Source organism: Staurois parvus, unplaced genomic scaffold, assembly GCF_062004578.1.
Source record: "Staurois parvus isolate SC_StPar_1 unplaced genomic scaffold, SC_StPar_1.0 ptg000682l, whole genome shotgun sequence".
Taxonomy (NCBI): domain Eukaryota; kingdom Metazoa; phylum Chordata; class Amphibia; order Anura; family Ranidae; genus Staurois; species Staurois parvus.
Window position 1 is genome coordinate 7,977,241 of NW_028318478.1, and position 23,109 is coordinate 8,000,349.

Consider the following 23,109-nt stretch of genomic DNA (forward strand, 5'->3'; position numbering starts at 1 on the left):
GCAGAACAAAGGTCATGGCAAATCCAAACCTCTTGAGTAGTTATTTTAAATTAATGCTGTTGACCTTCCAAAGTAGATTTCCATTATACATTGTTCACCAGCTGAAATGCATCCAAGTTCTTTAATTTATACAAAGCCAAAAAATTGTTTTGCTCAGAAACTGTGAATTATTTTTTTGTTTTGCCACTATTTATTGATGTCTGGAGAAGTAACCATGACTAACACCATTTGAATGCAAAGGTATAAATTGGCTGCACCAAACCACAAATGGGGACATCATATAGCCTAGAGGAGGCAATATTAGTCAAAGAAAGAATGGCTACAATGTTTTGGCACTCAGCCTGGACAACATAACTCTTATCTTGTGCTTTTCACATGTCAGGCCTTTTAGTGTGAACCATTTCCTGGGACACAGCTTTCAAAGTGAAACCAATCTAGAAGTCTGAGTTATTCAATGCACTATAAAAGAAAATGGTTCTGCCATTGCCTGAAGGGCAAGAGGACAATCCCAGACTGCCAATCATGTGATTGAAATTTGCCAAAGGAATGGTTTGCCTTACTGTGTCTTGTAGTTTTTTTGGGTTGCCTTTTAAGTCCAGACACCAACTGTTCAAATTTTCAAGGGAAAGTCCAAGGGGGTTGTGATTCGGTTCTGCTTTTATTTAAACTTGGAAATGTTATTTTTGAATACTAACCAAGATAAATATTATATTCCTACTAAATGAACCAAACATTTCCACTTTAGTTGTAATGATATATGCTAAACATTTTTTTATATTTAGTATTAAAGTAAAACTATGGGCAAAGCTTTTTTTTTCATTTTGGACAGAGCAAGGAAGGTTATAACCCCTGTCAGATTTTTTTTCGCAATCAGTGTCCCATTGCAGAGATTTCCCATCATTTCCTGTCCCGTAGCCAAACAGAAAGTGAGAGGAACTAGTTTCCCCATTGTAAGATTTCCCCTCTATTACACTTCTGGGGACAACCCAAAATTTGGGGTTTTCTTTTTCTTTCGCTTTCAATGATAATGATAAACAGGACAAATAGAGAGGGTGAAGCTCCTTAATGGGAGCACAGACAGTAATAAAAGCCTGACAAGTGTACTAATCCATCCCTGCTTAGAAAACGTTTTTCGTTTGGTTATACATTAATTATCAAGGGCAATATTGGACTGTGAGTGATTTATGTAAAAAAGTAATTTTAATGGTTTTATCCACTGCTTGGTTAAATACTACTGAACAGGCCAAGACATTTGAAGTGTTCACACTTCTGATGACCACCCACCATCAACAGGTACATGATAATGCCCAGCAACCACCTCAAATATCTTCCTGCCCACAGCCAGCCCAGGAATCCACTCTGAATCAGGTATAAGGCTTTGGATCTTTGCGAGGCTACACCTCACATCCACCATACAAACAACCAGGCCAAGTGCTAAACCATTCAAATGCAGCCCTGGGGAAGTGCCATGCAGAGGCTCTTTTGGACAGTATAGGCTATGCTTTTTGAATCCACCACACAATGGTCTATACAGCTGACCTATTTGTCTGCAATGATGTGCAATAACATTAAGAGGCCACACTGTTGTTTAGAGCTTTGCTGTGTTGGTGGAACTATATGAAATCTGCAGTGCATCTGAGATACTTGTAGGCCCCCCTCTTCACAAAACACAGTACTCCTGCTCCCCTATATACAGTATCTGTCATGTATTTGTCAGGAATGGACTCGCCAATAGAGGTGGGACTCACCTGCCTTGTGGGTTGCAGTACCAGGACTGGCCAGCGGGTGCTCTCAGCAACCAGAGGCTCACTCCGGCAATTAGCCACCACCTGGGGCTGATTGCAGGTGGTGTATTTAAGGGATGGCCAGACCTGCAGTCTGTGCCTTGTTGTACTGTTTGCTTGGCCCTGGTTTCCTGATCCTGTTACTTCTGTCCTGACTCTGCTTGAACTCTGCCTGTACTGACCTTGGCTAGTCTGACCACTCTCCCGCCTGCTCCTGGTACTCCGTTTGCCCGTTTGCTATCGACCCGGCCTGTCTGACTACTCTTGTATTGTATGTTTGTTATATGTTGGAGGTTTGGTTCAGTTTGTTTGCACTGTGTTTATGTTTAGTTTTGCACTGCGTTTGTATTGCTAGTCTTAATAAATTATATTATTTACCATATCTGAAGCCTGCGTTTCCCTGTGTCAGTCCACACACTTCTGGTCATACCCGCATCCCTGACAGTATTTCTCACCTAATCAATGCAAGTTTCTGGAGGCCAAAATTATGTTTTTCCTGCCTTCGTTAAGCCAAAATCTGAAGACTCCCCATTGGCACTTATGTGGTCTCTGTACAATTACAACTACAATTCCCCACAGACATCAATGGCATATATTCTGTCTCTTCAGAATTACCATCTGTGGAAAAGCCGCTTCAAACATGACTCTACAGAAGTATAGGTTTCTCAAAGGCCCACTGCTCTCTCTGTTTATCCCACTGTATCTTTACAGTTCAATAGATAACAAAAGTGAGGTTCCATATGAAACCTGCATTTATATTATGGTAGATGCTGGTTATTGAAATAAATGTTTAGATTTGGTGGCGAAATTCCTTTACTGGTTCCTGGGTCTACACACGTGCCACATCCTTTACTAAGAAATTTCATATTGTTTTGGTCGAAAACCGAGCACAAAATAGTTTCAAGATTTTGCTTCTGGAGTTCTTAAAAGATACAAGAAGCCAGAGAGTGATTAAACTGCTTAACTTCCATTTATAACTGAAATTTCATTTTGGGTGAACTGTCTTATTAAAATTGGCCATGCATGCACTTAGGGCCTATTCCATATTTGTTTTCCTCGAAAACAGAAAAGAAAGGTAACAAATTGTATATAACTTAATTATATTGCATTGTTTGTTCTGTTAATCTAAATAAGCTGTAGTCCTAATACAAATGACCAACATAAAGCCTACATATTGACTACAGTCCTCAAGTACACTCAGAAGGTTCTGTTTTCAGGATTTCCTTCAGATGACATGCCTGTAAATATTAATAATGTGGTAATACTGAATAAATCAATGTGGAAGATTTCAGTCTCATTTGCATTTTTGTGGTGCATTAACGTGTTAAGGCACATATTTACATGCTCTGCATTAAGGAAGCCCATTGAAGGGAATGGGCTGCAAACACACCCTAACGTGTCAAATATTGGATGTGACCTATTTTTTTCTAACCCAAAGCAATACTATGCATGACAGCACACTGCTACACAGGTGCATTGCCTTAGCACATTGGGATGCCATTCAAAATGAACAAACATTAAAGTTTATAAATTTCAGTGGGCTATAGATAATTCTGAAAACATGACTTCTTGGAGTACTTGAGCAGTATAATTATGAAACAGATATAAAGAAAGCAACCCCTTACTAAAAGCAGATATGTTCTGTAGAGTTTTGCTATTTTTTGATCATCGTTCTCATTGGTAATCATTGGTATCATTGATATATCATTGGTATCTCATTGGTATCATTCATACTCTTTCCATGTTTGATAATTCCTGAAGTTGTCTGCTGCTGCAGATTTCCCCAATCCAACCATTTAATCATCGTATCAGCCGGTCTATACTCTATATTTTCACATTATTGAGCAGTGAATGAACTTTAAAACAACCCATCCCTGACTTCTGTATCTGCAGGCACGATGTAGCAATCTATCCAAAGTTCACAGCAGAAGCACTGAACTCATCCTTGTCCCTTTTCCCGACAACTTGGTTCACCATTCTCCTTTCCTGATACTTGTTCTGTATTTTACATTAGCCATTAGAAGGCTTGAATGTTGCTGAGTCACTGCTGCGAGGGATGATACTGAGTGTGGATGGATGCTTAGAGCAAAAGTCACATTTATGTTTCACTGTTGGGAGGGGGTGCAGGGGCATTTGGGCTGCTGAAAGAACAGCAACTTCATATCTCCTGGTATGAACTTTGAGGATGAATTGCACAGTAATGCCCACAACTAGAAAGATCCATAAGAATCTATAATCTCTCAGTCCACTGCCTAAAAGTGCTGATTGAAGACCACCTCCAGGATCTGTGACCTGCAGTTCATGTTTCCATCAAGGGAGTCATCTGTAACCTTAATAGCTCAATTGTACTTGGTCCCCAAAAATGTATATGGTCTGTTGTTCCCCTCACTTGTCCACACCAAAGCTCTATGATGCTTTGCAAATTTAGAGGCTTTCTCTAGCAAGAACAGATGTTTCTAGCTCTCTCCCATATATTAACCAAATATTATAGTAATCCTCAGGGTCCTTTCAGATCTTTGAATGGGCTACTAATGCACCACAATGCAAGCAAAGCCGCATATGAATATTTTTTATCAACTATGTGCACCACAGCACACAGGCTGTACTGCATGTTGTAGTGCATGTACATTGGAGTGTACTGTGTCAAAAAGAATGCCACAGTATTCTTGCTGCTATGTGTTATACTAAAACATGCATTTTACCAACATTTTATGTAAATGGGTACAACAAGAATGTACTGAATCAAATCTGCAAAGTACTTTTCTTTATGGTACAAGATAAATAAAGTTATAGGAGATATTTCCATTTGTTACAGTTACTGGTTAATACAATCTGCATCATAATATGCGTGGTTTATAGGGGTTCACGTGGCTATTAAGAACAAGTAAGTGATTGTCACCCAGCTCTACAAGCTTTCCTCTTTCTTGTTAATGCGGACAATAGAGATTTTTGTTCAGACCAGTTACAGTAAATTGTAGCTCACTGCAGGATAAGCCTAAGAAGTAAATCCTATGTGGAAGTGTTATATCCCTGATGCAGACTTGTAGTTACGAACTAACAGCCAAATTCTTTTTTGTATGTGTTTGGTTTAACAAGCCTAAATGATTTATTTGTTTCTTTTATTTTAAGATATTTCTGGATATGTTTCCAGGTAGTTTGGAAAGTTATTTTGAATATTTTTATGTACAGGACTTTCATTAAAATCATATCTGGTGATACTGCCATGAAGGTCCTTCTTCAGACATTATTTTTTATTTTAGGGTAACAATGCTCTGTCCCTGTCTCCCACATAAGCTTTTGTGTTGTCACCTTGTCATGGAAGTGACAAAAATGGCAGTTTTTACACACATACATAGCGCACTATTGTATTGTCACATGTAATTGCTGGAATGCATGCATGTAGATAGGCAGTGACTACTAAGAGGCAGTGAAAGCAGGGGCATCCCAAGGCAGGTGCGGGGGGTGAGGCCCCCGCACCGGGTGACACCGACTGCACTGGGTGCACCGGACTCGCTTCACAAAAAAGTAAGTTGTAAAGCAAGCTGACGATCCCCACAGGATGGATCCGATGCATCCTGCAGGGATCGTCGGCTTTCTTTACAATTTACCTTTTTGTGGAGCTGGTCCGGTGTCACCCCATATAGGTTGTATGCCAACGATCCCCACAGGATGGATGGGATCTGCGGATTGGGGAGCATAATGGATCGGACTCAAATCCATTATGCTCAATCCGCAGATCTGAACTATCCTGCGGGGAGCGACAGCATGCAACCTTTACGGGGTGACACCGGACCCGCTTCACAAAAAGGTAAGTTGTAAAGAAAGCTGACGATCCCCACAGTATGGATCAGATCTGAAGATTGAGCATAATGGATCGGAGTCTGATCCATTATGCTCAATACGCAGATCTGATCCATTCTGCGGGGATTGTCGGAGGGGGTGTCACCAAGCGTTACGGCACCGGGTGACACCAACCCTAGGGACGACCCTGAGTAGACGATCAGCAGTACTGAGGTGCAACAAAGGATAAGAAGTATTTTATTTAAAAAATTGCACATTTTTATTGTACCTTGTGCTTTAGCAAATCAAATTTAATTTTGTTAGGGTTTAAATACTCAAATGCTAACATGAAGCTATGCTATTAGTCTTCCTGAAATAGATAAATAGCTATAAAAAGACTAATGTACACACATCATGTCAGACGAATGGTTGTCCATTTTTAATTTTTTTTTTTTGCATGCTAGTCTCATATCGAAAATGAAGAGGTTACTAAAGTTATGACAATTCTCATACAACAAAATACAACTTTAAAAAGTGATATAATATATTGTATTGTGACATATTCTTTCATATCTGATCTCTCAATTTTTTGGGGATGAACACTGTACTGATTAAACTCTGTTATCGTACAAGAAAAATGTTTGTGCTTGTCCCTTCAGATATTGTCACATGACTTGTCATGATTGGTGTAGAAAGCTGTGTACTAATGATTATATTATCGTACTAAAGCGTACTGAAAGCGATTTTCTGATCGTGTGTACTAGGATTAAAGCAAAGTGGAGTTCCAGACGTTTTTGTGTTTATTAACTTCTTGGCGCTGGCCAAACGCAAATGTGCGGTCTCCCGTCATCTGGGCCTAGAGGCCGAGCAGCCACACATTTGCGTTCTATTAAAAAAAAACATGTGCTTAGAGCGTGCGCCCTGCACGCTCCCAGCACACACGTTTGGTACTCACAGAAAGGTCCCGATCTCCTCTTTTGATTGGGACCTTTCCCGATCATGTGACAGCGAATCACGGCGGTCACATGATTCTAAAACCCCCGCCCCACCTCTCGGCTTCTGGAACCCTTAAAGGGCTGGGAGGCTCCGGTGTCAAGGGGTTAAAAGTCAGCAGCTACAAAAACTGTAGCTGCTGACTTTTAATAAACACACACTTACCTGTCCTGGGGTCCAGCGATGTACTCACCTGCGCAGTCCCTTTTCTCCTTCTGTCCTCCACAGTGTCGGCATCTCTACTGTGGGCACCAGGCTGTGACAGCTTGCATCTTCACAGCCTGGTTCCCACTGCGCATGCGCGAGTCGTGCCGCACCTCCTGATTGGTCAGGCAGTTTCCTGGGATCTGTGAAAGTTCCGAGGAGACTGCGGGAGCAAGGAGGGGGCCAAAGGTCCGGATCACTTCGCCGCGACGAACTGAGCCGGACATGGGAGCGGTTACCTGTCAAAAACAGGTATCCACTCCCCCCCAAAAGGTGCTAAATCTGGCAGTGGGGGGGGGGAGGCAAATAAGTGGAGCTTCTGCTTTTGAGTGGAACTCCGCTTTAAGAAGACAAGACCTCAGGATATCTAATTATACCTTTTAAAGATTGTAACAATTCTATAACATTTGTTTCAGGGCAGTGCAGGTTCTTATGTACCTCCTTCTCGGTCTCTTCTGCTGTACTTTCCTGCAACATTTCAGTTAGAGTACTGCATCCTAGTTTACAGAAAAACATTTGATTATGAACGCCTGATGATATCCTCTGAAAGTCTGCATCTGAACTGGACACAGTGGAGTTTATTTACTAAAGCTGGTTCACTGAGAATCTCGTGCACTTCTTGGCTGTACTTCTCCTTTAACATTCCTCTATGTTATTGAATGGTTTGAAAAAAAAGGTGAAATGTTACCAAATTTTACTGCATAAAAAAAAAACATTTGTCTCTGGCACCAAAAACTATTTGATTAGTTTTCATGTCAAACTACAGTAGAGAACAATCATTCAATGTTAAATCCCCTAAGAAAGGTTTGTACCCTAATGGTGACATACCTGTGTTTGAGTTCATTGATGTCCGTTTATGACACATAGAATAGCTGTGATTCAGAGGATCGCAGCTGTTCTCTGGTCATTCACAGTTTATGACACTCAGGAGATCAGTGGAGAACATGTTCAGCCCTTTACTGGCGATCTGTGTTCTCCCTCCAGATTCTCCAGCCCAGAGCTGGAGAATCGGAGGGACCGCAAACTAAGTAGCGATAATTTACCTCTGTTTAGTAAACGGATCTTTTACTGTAATCTCGCAAGATTATAGTAAAATCAGCTGTTTTCCAGCGTTTGTAGACCGTTCTCCCTTCGTTTGGAGAATTGATCTACACTGCTTCATAAACTGCATTCACAGGAGAACTGTGTTCTCTGAGAATGCCGGAGAACTGAGCAGCGATCTATTACCGCTGGTTCATAAACGGACACATTAGATCTGAACAAGGGCTTCTGTTATTGCAAGGAGTCCCATTTCCTTTGTACAATAGGAGGACATTTTTTTTGCAGCAGGAAGATGTACTTAGGGTGGGATTAGGAAGGAACAGAGCAAGTGTATCCACGTGCCCTCCAGAAGATTTACAGCCAGGCCATTTTTTGCTATCCGGCACTGCGCTACTTTAACTGACAATTGCACGGTCATGCGACACTGTACACAAATAAAATTTATATTATGTTTTTTCGCACAAATAGAGCTTTGTTTTTGTGGTATTTGATCATCACTGTTTTTTTAATGAAAAAAGACCAAACTTTAAAAAACAAACAATATTTTTTACTTTTTGCTATAAAACATATCCAATGAAAAATATAAAAAAATAAAATTCATAAATTTAGTCCAAAAGGTATTCTGCTACATGTCTTTGATGAAAAAAAAATCCCAGTAAGTGTATAGTAATTAGTTTGCGTGAAAGTTATAGCGACTACAAATGGTGGTATATACGGGAATTTTTATTATTTTTTTTTATATACTAGTAATGGCAACGATCAGCGACATATAGCCGGACTGCGATAGTACGGCAGACATTCTGACACTAACTGACACTCGGTGAGAACTGTCACTGACATCTCCAGTGACACTAATACATTGATTGGTGCTAATAAAAAGCACTGACACTGTACTAATGACACTGGGCAGGAAGGGGTTAACATCAGGGGCACTCTTTTGTGATTAGACCGTGTACTGTGCTGTGTTTTACCTGGGGAGCTGCTGGCTTTTATCTCCCTGTTTGCAGAGAGATAAAAACCAGCACATCCCTGCTGACAGGAGAGAGATCTGTTTTGTTTACAACCACAGAACTCTTTCCTGTCATCTGTGCCACCAATCACCGAGTCATGACCATGAATCGCTGGCTGGGACCTGGTGATTGACACGTATGGGAGCCAATAACAGCATGGGTAGGATGGGAGATGCAAAATCAGGAACTGTGTGTATATATATATATATATATATATATATATATATATATATGTGTGTGTGTGTGTGTGTGATTTTGTGCAGAGCGGCTGCCCTGTAGCAGTAAAACTGCTAAAGGGTGGCCGGAAAGGGGGTGTTCAAATCCACCTAGAACAGTGACTCCTGCACTATGGATTACTGACGTTTGCACTCTGTGATTCATGCCACTGACTTCTGAATTCTGCCTTACTAGTGGCCCCTAAAGTCTTTGTTGCTTACTTCAGCCCATGAACTCTTCAAACCTTCCATGCTTTTTAATGGGGCTTTACTAGGTTATCTCCAGAAAAAATAAAGTGCTCTGCATCCTGGTGATCTTTGATTTGTTCCATGTTGTTCAGGTAGGTTTCCACTTCTCCAAGGTTGCCTACTCCTGCTTTACACCAAGTAAAGTCACACTTACAGTGGAACATATGAGTAGAAAAGAGACATAATCATTATTTTCCGTCACAGCATATCAAGCCAAGTCATTTCACTAAGCAAACTGAAAGACAGCTGATTCTTCCCATAGAGGGTGCCCACTCACCCATGAGATCACCTTTTGTATGGGTATATTATCCCTGCTTGTCTTTTTTTATTTCATTTATCTGTGTTATTCTTGTGAACACTGACTGTGCACTTTGGCTGACTACAGCCTGCAAAGGGACTGACATTAAACATTTTCCCACCATATTGTGCAACCAGCTGTATTAGCTTCACAAGTTTATTTAGCAGAGCTGCTGAAGGCAGCTGAAAAATATGTTGTAAAGGTAGAATATGTGCGAACAGGTCAACTATTTCAATATATATTCTTAAATGTAAGGCTGATTGGAGTGTCTGAAGTCTATTTTTTATACGTTCTCATTATAATATTTTAGGTGCGTTTTTTTCCCACTATGAGTTATATTGAATTTTTCTTGCATCTCTCATTCAACAAGTCCATCTTCTCTTATAATAAAAATTGTGTTGGTTGATTTGGATGATCTGGGCAGAATTACCCCTTTGATGATTAGCACTTCAGGTCATGTACAGTGCAGCTCACAAATGCCTCCAGTAAGCGTAAGTAGAGAATTGTGGATGCTACTTATTTTTTAGGCAGCACTCAGGCCAGATTTTTTTAATTCTGGAGTGAATGGGGGAAGGTAAGAGCATCAAGATTTTTTTTTATTGTGGTCTGTGCCCCTTTTGAAGACATTTCTTTACACTTCCTGTTGTGTCATTGGTAGTGAAACTATGGGGAATCTTTCTAATGGGGACAGAGATAGCAGTACTAGCATATTTTTATACAATAGGGAATATAAATATATATTTTTACTGTCTTGTTCACTCTTGGTGAGATGTGCTTGAATTATTCTTGTATCATATAATATATATATATATATATATATACAGGCGTACCTTGGTTTACGAATTTAATGCAAAAAAACTGTAAACCGAAACGCGGTTTCCCATAGGAATGCATTGAAAGCAGGGTGGATAAAAATCAATGATTTTTTTTAAAAAAATCAAAAAAATCTGATTTTTTTTATTTAAATCGTATTTTTTTTATTTAAATCGTATTTTTTTAAATAAAATGCTTTTTGAGGAAAATATATTACTATCCAAAGGTTATTCCATCATGAAATAAAGATTAGTTTTTTAATTATGTAGAATAAGGCTGTATATGTTTAATTTTTTTGGTAAATAAATTCCATTAATCCATTCACAATGTCATGCTCTTCCAGAGGTTTTTGTAAGATTATTGGGCAGTTTCTCTGCCTACAAGATATTATCACAGATGCTTGGTTTACTTTTGCAGTTCTCAAAACTGAATTTGACTCAGCGGAGATCACATGCCTCTTCTTCACAGCAAAAATGTTATAACATGAAAAGGGTTAAGAAAAAGACCTTCATCCTAACTTCTACAAACCTATGAATACAGAATCAACCCCTTCAGTGCTAAGTTTCAAGAAGTTCAGTGAATAGAATAGAAACAATATTTTTCTGATTGTTTGGAGTGGAATAGATCTGCACAAGAAGAAAGAGAAACTAAGTGTGAGGAGGAAGGGGCTGACAGTCTAAGTTTCTTAAAATATATATATTTTGTTTAGCCAAATTAGTTAACAAACACGGATGTTTGTTTAGGCAAATAACATATGCTGGAATGGTATTGTTTCAGATGAATAAATCTATTTAAATTGTTATTATTAAGGTAATGATTATTTTTCTCCTTCCTAAGTACAACAGAAAAGTTGTCCAAATGTGAATGATTAACCTATTAAACTGGGGATAAAAAAACTAATATGAAAAGTTATTCTAAAAATCTTCATCTACTTGCATATTAAAGTTATACCAGCAAGAATTAGTCTTTATGTAGAAAACTATGATTTAAATCAAGCCTTACTGACTAGTGATTTAAATTGTGATTTAAATCGTGATTTAAATCAGTTTGACTTAAATCAAATCCACCCTGATTAAAAACCAATTAATCCGTTCCAGAGGTCAGCAAAAAGTAGAAAAAAAAAGTCTTTTATCTATTCAAAACTCTTTATAAAGTGCACTTTAAAAGCATAAATACTGCACAGGGACATGTTAAAAAATTTCCAGAATGGCTCCAAAACTCGATGCAAAAACCGCTCCAACACCTCCACACTCAACGCCACATGCTACCCACAGACTCCAGCATGCACGGGGCCAGTGCTATAAACCTCCCAGGTGCAATTCATCCTGGGGAAACTTGCTTCGTATTGCGAAAAAAAATTGTAAATGCATTGAAAACCAATTAATCCATTCTGGAGGTCAGAAAAAAGTAAAAAAAAAGTCTTATCTGTTCAAAACTCTTTATAAAGTACACCTTAAAGGCACAGGGCCGGCACTATAAACCATAAACTATAAATTTGTAAATAATTTTTTTAATTTTTTAATGGATTTTCATCCGGAAACCGAAAATTACGTTAACTGAGGCGTTCGTAAACCAAGGTACGCCTGTGTATATATATATATATATATATATATATATATATATTGCACAGTTGCCTATTATGGGTGGGTCAGTGGCTTCTTCTTTTAGGGTTGCATACTATAGATTACAGGGTACCACTGTACCAATGAATTATGTAGCCCTTGGATTGATCTTGCCGTTTCTTACCTTTCTTGTACTTCACTTTTAAGGATATGATTCATACAGTGGCTGTAACTGTGCAGGACCTATTAATTAGTTCCAGGAAAAGGACATGATCTAAAGTAGACTCAGAAGTCTTGGATATGAGCAGCAGTAGCACAAAGAGTTGTGGCATGCAATAATTAAAGCTGTATTTACCCAAAAGCAAACAGTTATTATATTGCAGTTTACCAATTCATTTATGTGATGGCTGTATTAGTTTTCTTTTGTAGGCTTTATTTCCTTTATTTTCACCTGGTGATCTAGCCAGTAAGTCTGTTGTTGTTCAAAAGAACAAGGTCTCTTGCAGATTTAGGATGGTCCCCAGCTGTCTCTATGATCCTGGGAGGCCGTAAGCGATGTCATGACATCACATTCAGCTCTGGCAGATGTAAGGACGGCCATTTTTTCTTTTCTTTTTTTTTTTTTTGCTGGAAAGCCTCAGATCAATTCTTTTTTTAATTTAAGCTTTCCAGAATAGAGGAGAGTTGTTGGGTCTTATAGAGAACCTGTCATGTCTTATTCCTATAGCAAGAGATGTTTACATTCCTGTTAATAGGAATAAAAGCGATAAAAAGTTAAAGGGAAAGTGTAAAAAAAATGTTTAAATTGTCTAAAGCACCCTGCGCAAATACCGTGTGACATAAAAAATTGCAATGACCGAAATTTTATTCTCTAGGGTCTCTGCTAAAAAAACATATATAATGCTTGGAGTTTCTGAGTGATTTTCTTGAGCAAAAAAAGTTCTGAGAAAAAAAAAAATATTTTTACCTGTAGGAGAGAAATGCCAGAATTGGCTTGGGATTAGAAGTGGTTAAAGTGTTACTAAATCCACAACAGTAAAATCAGTCTATATATGCAGTAAAGCATGCTTGTTATACTCACTGTGGAACCTGAGGGGTTAATCCTCTGCATTATGTAAAAATGTTGTTTGATCCTGACTTCTCTAATCCTTCCCTTCTTCCAGTGTCCCCCTCTCATCTCCTGATAAGACATATCGTGCGGAGACATTCTGCACATGCTCAGTTTGGTGTGTATTGCTAGAGATATTTTTTTTTTCTTGAGAGAGTGCATGTGATCAGCCCAAGGCCAATCAGCACTGTCCAGACAGAGGTCAGGGGTTCTGCATCCTGCTACAGCAAAATGAAAACTCATCTTATAAGCTTTAACATGTGCTCTGCTGGACACTGATAGAAGTCACAAGACTTCCCTAACAGCTGATGAGAAAAGGTATTTAGCAGTTTATATTTACTAAAATAATTGCATTTCCATGTTCTGTGTGCTGTGGGAGATCAGATATAGTGAATTCAGGGTCCTGGGTTTAGTAACACTTTAATACTACTTTGTGGCATGCAATAATTAAAGAGGTCTTTCAATTACAATTTATGTTCTACATACTGTTTAAAACTATTTATGGGGACAGTTTCATAGTCAATGTTTTAAATTAAATTTCAGGGAGATGTTACTGCCGCGCCTCCATGTTATTTGTTGTCATACTGCCTTGGGGGAGCATGTAATATTTAGGAACAAATATGTTAGGCTTAATACATTGTAACATGAAAAAACATGTTTCTTGTATTGCTTTCAGGAAATGCTCCTTGGGAAATGTATTCAAATATAAAAAGAGAAAGTATGTATGGATACATGCTATTTTTGCAATGCAGGCCCAGTAGGTTTTTTAACCATAACATGGTCTTTGCTGAACCACAACACTGACCTATGGACAGTGTCAGCTTGTCTGTATGATTGGCACACACAGTGGATATAAAAAGTCTACACGCCCCTGTTAAAATGTCAGGTTTCTGTGATGTAAACAAATGAGACAAAGATAAATCATTTAAGAACTTTTTCCACCTTTAATGTAACCTATAAACTGTACAACTCAGTTGAACAACAAACTGAAATCTTTTACGTAGAGGGAAGTAAAAATAAAAAACTAAAGTAATATTGTTGCATAAGTGTGCACACCTTTAAACTAATACTTTGTTGAAGTACCTTTTGATTTTATTATAGCAATCAGTCTTTTTGGGTATGAGTCTATCAGCATGGCACATCTTGACTTGGCAATACTTGCCCACTCTTCCTTGCCAAAACACTGCAAATCTGTCAGATTGCGAGGGCATCTCCTGTGCACAGCCCTCTTCAGATCACCCCACAGATTTACCATCGGATTCAGGTCTGGGCTTTGTCTGGCCCATTCCAAAAAATGAATCTTCTTCTGGTGAAGCCATTCCTTTGTTGATTTGGATGTATGCTTTGGGTCATTGCCATGCTAAAAGATTAAGTTCCTCTTCATGTTCAGCTTTCTAGCAGAAGCCTGAAGGTTTTGTGCCAATATTGACTGGTATTTGGAACTGTTCATAATTCCCTCTACCTTGACCAAGGCCCCAGTTCCAGCTGAAGAAAAACAGCCCCAAAGCATGATGCTGCCACCACCATGCTTCACTGTGGGTTTGGTGTTTTTTTGCTGATGTGCAGTGTTGTTTTTGCACCAAACATATCTTTTGGAATTACGGCCAAAAAGTTCAATCTTGGTTTCATCAGACCATAACACATTTCCCTACATGCTTTTGGGAAACATCAGATGTGTTTTTGCTAAATTTATCTGGGCTTGGATGTTTTCCTTTGTAAGAAAAGGCTTCCGTCTTGCCACTGTACCCCATAGCCCAGACATATGAAGAATACGAGAGATTGTTGTCACATGTACCACACAGCCAGATATTCCTGCAGCTTCTTTAATGTTGCTGGAGGCCTCTTGGCAGCCTCCCAGACCAGTTTTCTTCTTGTCTTTTCATCAATTTTGGAGGGACATCCAGCTCTTGGTAACATCATTGTTGCGCCATATTTTCTCCACTTGATGATTATTGTCTTCACTGTGTTCCATGGTATATCTAATGCCTTGGAAATTATTTTGTACCCTTCTTCTAACTGATACCTTTTAACAGTGAGATTTCTCTGATGCTGTAGAAGCTCTCTGTGGACCATGGCTTTTGCTGTAGGATGCGACTAAGAAAATGTCAGAAAATAAACACTAGAACAGCTGAACTTTATTTGGGGTTAATCAGAGGCACTGTAGCCTCCCTGGTGGTATTCCCGAGTGTAGCTCGGGGTAAAGTTTCAGTACCAAAAGCAGTAACCCCGAGCTACACTCGGGCTTAGCATGAGGCGCTGCTCCGGAATCCCTCGATCACTTACCTTGTCCTGTGCTCCCGCGATGTCCCTCCTGCAGTCTCCCCTGTAATGTCCTCTGGCGGATGCCGGCATCTGTCATCTGGGTTCCATCCCCTGCGAGCGTCGGGACGTACGGGGACAGAACTGGCGGGAAATTTGAAAATGACAGAAAGAGACATTCACTAAATACACTAAAATAACATAGTAAAACATTCCTGTATCAAACCATTTCACATAGATTTTGTCCCGAGTGCTTTGTCCTGTGCCCTGCCTGCATTTTTACCTTTCTTTCTGCCTGGAAACTGAGAAACATCCATGGCGTCCAAAAAGTGTCCCTTTACGTCAAAATTGGTTTTAGACCAGCGAGAGAACAGTGATAGTAAATTAGAACTAATTGCAGAATTGAGTGATATTGATTCGTGGGGAAATTCGTCATCAGACACTGAAAACGATTCTGCGACTTTGCTCAGTGATGTGCGAACTTGGCGCTATATTTCAAATTTCAGTGTTTTTGGTTTAAATATAGTATGGAATTAAATGTATTATTATTATATTATTATTTTTTATGATTATTTATTATATTATAATTTATGATTCCGTGTTTAAAATTTTAACATACCCGGGATGTTTACTAGACTCTTGTTCGGACAGATTTCAGTGAGTTATTTCTAAAAAATTACAGGCCTACAATAAAAAAATACATATTTCCATGCAAAAAAAATGTACCGCTTTGAGCACAGAAATATTGACATAATCAGACCGCAAGGGAGGTTAAATGATGGCAAGTGTGTACTGATTCCTATATGACATGATTTTGAATGTGATTGCTTAATTCTGAACACAGCTAAAATATTTCAGTTTGTTTTTCAATTGAGTTGTACAGTTTATAGGTCACATTAAATGTGGAAAAAGTTCTGAAATGATTTATCTTTGTCTCATTTTTTTTCATCACAGAAACCTGACATTTTAACAGGAGTGTGTAGACTTTTTATATCCACTGTAGTTCTAGTCAGCATGGGGTTGATTTACTAAAATTGGAGATTGAAAAATCTGCATGGTAATCAGCTTCTAACCACAACTTGTTCAATTAAGCGTTGACAAAAAAACCTGGAAGCTGATTGTTTTTTATGCAGACCTGCACCAGATTTTGCACTCTCCGGTTTTAGTAAATCAACCCCATGTGTTATACAACAGAAATGACTTTATTAAAAAATGGAAACCACAGGTAGACAAATGTCAGTCTATGCTCTCTGGGAAATTTAAATGCTTTGTATGCCATGGAAATGATACATTAATTTATTCTCTTTAGTTGAATTGGCATTGAATTCACATTTGTTTGATGGATATTTGGAGATGGTCATTCTGGGTATGTCCTACTTTGGTGGAAAATTCTAAAGTACTTCAAGTCTGGTGTTCCCTCACATTAGTAGCCTTATAGATACAGCATAGTCTTCCAATGTATTCAGTTAGGGTTCACATGACGGATCACGCCTTTGCATCAGTCGTATTTAGTGTTTGGCTAGTAATGGCTGCTTGAGGTCAGGCACTGTTTGCTGAAAAATGTTTTATCCATTGACAAAATTCCATCAGTGATTTACCACTCTGTCACATACCACTTAGCCTTCAAAGGGAATATTTACTAAAAGTGAAGAGTGCAAAATCTGATGCAGCTACTCATATGAAATTTTTATTATTTTGTTAACACAAATAGAGCTTTCTTTTGGTGTATTTAATCACCACTGGGTGTTTTTGTTTTTTGATAAATAAATTAAAAAAGACCAAAAATGTGAAAAAAATTTTTTTTATGTTTCTGTTATAAAATTTTGCAAATCAATATTCTTTCTTCATAAATTTAGGCCAAAATGTATTCTGCTACATTTCTTTGCTATAAATAACCCAAATAAATGTATATTAATTGGTTTGTGTGAACGGTATAGTGTCTACAAACTATGGGATATTTATTTGAAAATCAGTCAATCCTGATGTACTGATGGCCTGTTTCATTTCATGTGGTCTGACAGTACAAATATCCCCCAAATGATCTCTTTTTGGAAAGTAGACAATCCAAGGTATTTAGTAAGAGGCAGGGTAAGTGTTATATAGTACCAACAGTTTACACAGCACTTTGCAATATAAAGGGGGACAGTCCAATTACAGTTCAATACAGAAGGAATAGGAGGTCCCTGCTCATGGAGCTTACAATTTAAAGGGGGGGGGGGTAGTGCAAAAGGTAATAGCTGCAGGGGATGATCTGATGGAGGTGACTCAAGTTCAGTTCTTAGGTGGATGTGGGGTAGGCTTCCCTAAATAAATTCATTTTTATGGCTTGCCCAAAGGTGGACAGGGTAGGAGCTGACTGGACATACTGGGGCAGGGAATTCCAGAGGATGGGAGAGGCTCGGGAGAAGTCCTGGAGGCGAGCATGGGAGGAGGTAACAAGAGAAGTGGAGAGCAGGAGGTCTTGGGAGGAGCAGAGAGGATAGTTTGGGCAATTTCTGCAGATGAGGTTGGTGATGTAGCTGAGGGTGATGTTGTGGATGGCTTTGTATGTTGTGGTTAGTAATTAGAAATAGTAAGTAGAAATCGATTCATTCAGTGTATTGTTGTGATTAGCTGTGATTGGCCACAGTTAATCACATGGTACAGATGGGCTGTGATTGGCCCTAACTGTACCATGTGATCACTGTGACCAATCACAGTGAGCAACACAATCGTACACAATGGATGGCATGAATGAAAGCCATTCATTGTGTAAAATTCTCATGCGATCTGCTCTGATTGGTCACATCGATCACATGGTATCGGCAGAAACTCGGTACAATGGTCTGGCTTTGGCTGTGTCCAGTGAACACAGTGGGTGACAGATCACATCGCAGCGCAGTCCGTGGGGCCCTCGTGAGACATGTTCTGGGGAGGACTTCATATAACATTCACCCAGAATGAGAGAGCTCCCGCCTGGTCATCATTTGTCCATAGGCTGTGTGGGAAGCAGTTAGGGCACAGTTTACAATCTATGCATTTTAATGTGGCTCAGGGGCGGACTGACAACTCATGGGGCCCCCGGGCAATAGGGGATCATGGGGCCCCTGTGTCCTTGCCCAAACTCAAAAAAGCCTTTGAAAAAGGTACCAGGGGCATCTCATGGGGCCCCCTACTGACCCCGGGCCCTCGGGCAGTGCCGAGTTTCCAAATGGTCAGTCTGCCCCTGAGTTGGCTATAAAAAAATGACTGATTGCTGCCTTTTTGGTGTAATTTCTAGCAAGTGAATTATAGAAATAATAGTTCTTCACATAACACATATTAAAAACACAATGAAACTTCAGCAGTTATGCATTTTTAAAACTCCATCATGCTTTTTAATTTAATCTGCAGTTTTGCCTTAAAAGTAAGACAGTTGTGCCTATGACTTATATTGAGATGTAAAGTCAAAAGACTGATGGAGTAGAGACTGTTTAATTAGCAAAGTGAATGTTAGTACATAATATGATCCTGTGTTCACATTGAGTACCCAATCATGTGTAAGGAAAATTAAAAAAAGGATTAATTAATTTACATGAGCAAATCCTTATTCACAAAAACTCGAGGAAAATGTACTTTGTAGTTACCAGTCTCTAATCCTTTAGCAAATAACGCCTTTAAATGTACTTAGTACACAACAGTACAGAAATATTTATTTGTTAATATCTGCTCTGCTAGGTATACCTCCTGTATCATTAAATAAAACCCCAAAAAAAACAAAAAAAACATGCTGTTGAGTTTGAAAAACTAGGTTAAACTTACAGAAACCAAATACAAATGAAGATGATCTTTCATTAACCTGTTTGTGGCTAATAAATGCAAGCAATGAAGTCAGACTGAACTTTTATAGGGATATGTTATCACAATGAAACGTAAATGTAACTGAACAGTCTCAAAAGTTTTTTGATAGATTGTTGAACAACTTAGGACTTCATGCAGAAATGGCACTGAAGTTTCAAAATAGTTTTTAAAAGGGATTAGCTGTAATTAATGCACAGTGACCTCCTTTCTCCATTTTGAAAGAATTAATGAGGACCCCTGAAAGGGTCCATTATGTCCAATTGTCTCAATTATGCAAATAAAGTTGAAATTTTTAAGCAGGGGGCGCAAAGTTTCAGATTAGTAGCCCCAGAGATCCTTCTGCAAAGTAGGCATATTTTCAGTTACTATAGTCACACAGAAGGTTTAACAAATTGGAGATTTGGGCATTATCAAAGTAGATTTGTTGTGCCTTGTTCCACCATGAGATGAAAATACCCTCTGGGCAGGGAGATGGATCATGGGACTGCTAAAGGATTACCTTCAAAGGCAGTCATGAGATTGGCTTGGACAAAGAGGCTGCTCACATGCTTATCATATGAGATTCTCTTCTTAAAGTGGTGGCAACCCTTCTCCTCAGGGATTCTCATCAACTTTCAGAAGGCAACTAGCAAGGCAAGACGCAAGAGCCTGTCCTAGGAGTCTCCAGGTAGGGAAATACATAAGGCCATATTCACAGGCTTAGCAGTCGACTTAAATAACCATCAGGGATAACTTTATGAATCAACCGTAGTGCTGTTATGACAAGCCTCACACTACATTAATACAGTTGTTGCTGTGTGCAAGATTCTACATTTCTATGTCATTTCTGGAAGGCAGCATTCTTTTTGCTTATCATTTAAACTGTTGCGTAATTGATTTTGTTTTATCACTTTGTCTTGTCAAATGTATTGTACTTTTTAATACTTTCTTTATTGTTTGATAAAAAAATGCAGGAGTTATATATTGTAAGGGACTTGTATAAAAGTTGTATTTAAATGATATTTCGAATTAATTAAAATCAAACAAACCTGTATTCTATATAGATACTCTGCTGGTAGGATTTGCTAAAATAAATATAACAAAGGGCAACAAAAACCTCAGCTAAGCAAAGCATCAGTCTTAAAAATCCTCCAGCATGCTGCGCATTTCAGACCCTTAGTTAAAAAATTTAAATTCAGAGGAAGGACTGTTTAAGCTGAGAATAAGTGGCTGGATGTAAATAGTCAGGAAGTCACAATATCAACATTTGCTTTTGATTATTGACCATTAACTACAAAGTGATAGCTAGCTCCTTTGGTGTTTGTAAGCATTCACGTTTGCACATAAAATGTTTTGTGACTTTCTGCAAAATCTGCCTGTCAATGGGTCCTGGTCTGTTACTTTGACTAAAGACTCTAAAGTAAAATTTTTGCACCCCTGCCAACAGCAGGTGACTATTTTGCATCCTTCTGGAAACATCAACCTGTCTATAACCGTCTTTACTTGAAAACTCCCAGGCCTCTTTTTGCAGTTTACAGAAGAAATATATACACAAGCAGTTTTAGATACTTTAAAGGTTTTGACTGCATCCTCTAAACTAAACAGTATATAAATAGTAATATGCACTGCCAACATTAATTATAATTTACCACCTGCATTGAAAAGATTCATGCTGAAACACTCTCTTATATGTTTATGCAATGATAATCCAAGTGCAATTTACTAAACAAAAATGTCTAAAATAAGCAGTTGTGAGTGTATTAAAAAATGTAATCTTTGTTTTTATGCTAAAAATAGATACAGTTTTGTCAATAATTAACTTCTGTTTCCATAATCATCAGGAATCCCATTAACACATACCTTATGTAATTATCTGGGTAGGTCCCCCAACACCCAGATGTACCTGACATGATCATTTTTCTATAATGAGTATCCCTTATTGTAGGTGTAATTTCTAGAACACCTTTACAGTGCAAGAATGAAGGAGGTGGGTTAAAATGGAATAATAATAATCCAATTAAAATATCCATGGTATATATGGTGTTCAAAATATGCAGAAAATTAATTTAATACATGAAATGTGGAGATATATGTTGGAGCATATAGAATATTTTGATGACATTTTTTTCATTATTTTGCTCATCACAATGTAAATTTGACATATCCACTTATTGCCCCCAAGCATAGTGATTTGTGACATTGTTTTTAGAAACTGTTTTCTATGAAATGAATTGACTCTTTCATATTACATGTAGTCACATGAAGAACCATGCTTCCTAATGACACATTCACATGATGGACACATTCACATGATGTCTAGATTTGACAGGGTTAGTAAACAGGTTATTTCCCACCATCATAACTGACGATAAAATTGCACTGGCTTTCCAGCTGTAAATACTTACCCAATTGTGAACATTCAGAGGCTGTTAATAGGTTCAATAAAGTGTATATTGATATGTTTGTGCTGAGATTGAATACGTGTGTGCATGAATGCCAGAGTTTGTAGTCTTTTGGATTTGCATACTTCATTATATATAAAAGTATTAAAATATATGAGTGTATAAAATAGTATATAAAAAGTAAATACAAATATATATTAAAAGCTGCATATTCATTATGAGAAGTATGAGGCCATTGCTGGCCTCTTTCTGTAAGTGCTAGTTGTCTGTCTCTGGTTGGCTTCCATAATTTTGAGCCATAGTCCTGATATAAACATGCAGCAAGCAGAAGTCAGAAGACTGCTTATATCTTAGAACTGCTTATATCTGTACCAGGTTAGAGACTCATACTAGTCCCTGTTCACACCTACGGTATGTGTTTTATGTGCGTTTTAGGTGAAGTGGGTTTAAAAAGTCCTGCATGCTGCATATTTGATGCGCTTACATCAAAAAGCACATTCTATGGAGCTCAAGGGTAATGCACCAAAAGAGCATGCAAAATACGCACGCACCAAAAACGCACCCCACAGATGTGAACCAGCCTTTATTTAAGACAAAGCAACAGCATGACAAGCAAACAAGTAACATTTTCAGGAGAGACCAGTAGTGGAAGACTGCATATTTCTCTCCTGAGAGGTTTCATTTTCAGGCCTTTTCATGCCAGATGCATTGGGCAAGGAAAAAGCATCAGTTCATGTACGTTCACACCACTGTGCTGGTACAAGGTACGGCATGCAGTATTTTTTTTTTGCAGCACAACCTGGTGCAACACAATCCACAATATTGCACTGCAGCCAATAGAACCAAATGAAATGTCACATTGTGGCATGTCAATAAAGTTCTAACATAAAGAAAAAAAGTCACAGCGTAATGTGCTGTTTACAGTGCATCGGCACTACTGCCTTCACATCGAACACCAGTGGCTGTGTAGTAGTACAAGTTGCTGGTTTGAACAAGCCCTAAATCTACCACACACATTACAATATGGCTGTACAATATCTGTACAATCTGCTTTAGATTTGTCAAAACTATGTAATATGAAATACATAAAATATGCAATCAGTTTGCATTCAATTAGGAAGGCCCTTGCAATACATAGTTGTTGGTAGATTGAAAGAGATTGTACAATCAGATTGTAACCAGTCTGGTGAGCTTTAAGGAAATGTATATCTTTGCCAAGGACCTTTCTCTCATTGGATTTTTAGCTCACCATGGTTAAAGTAGATAACTCTGGCTTGTAATGTAGTTAAAGGCTCTTCCCAGCAGAATTTCAGTGAATATCTAATATGTCATGTGCAAAGTGTTGCTGTCCTTGGTTTTAAATACACTATAGGGGAGATTTACCAGAACTGGAGCATACAAAGTCTGCTGCAACTCTGCACAGAAACCAATCAGCTTCCAGGTTTTATTGTCAAAGGTTAATTGAACAAGCTGAAGTTAGAAGCTGATTAGCTGCCATTCACAACTGCACAAGATTCTGAGTGCTCCAGTTTTAGTAAATCTACCCCAATGTGATCAAGCGCCAGCTATCTCAAACCAGAAAAGGCAGAGAAC

At 38.5% G+C, this 23,109-nt stretch overlaps 1 protein-coding gene across 1 annotated transcript in view; it reads left to right on the top strand.

The window, feature by feature from the left end:
• Nucleotides 1-23,109, top strand: part of TRPM1 (transient receptor potential cation channel subfamily M member 1) — a 224,436-nt gene that overhangs the window by 72,299 nt on the left and 129,028 nt on the right. The gene's annotated exons all lie outside the window — the stretch shown is intronic.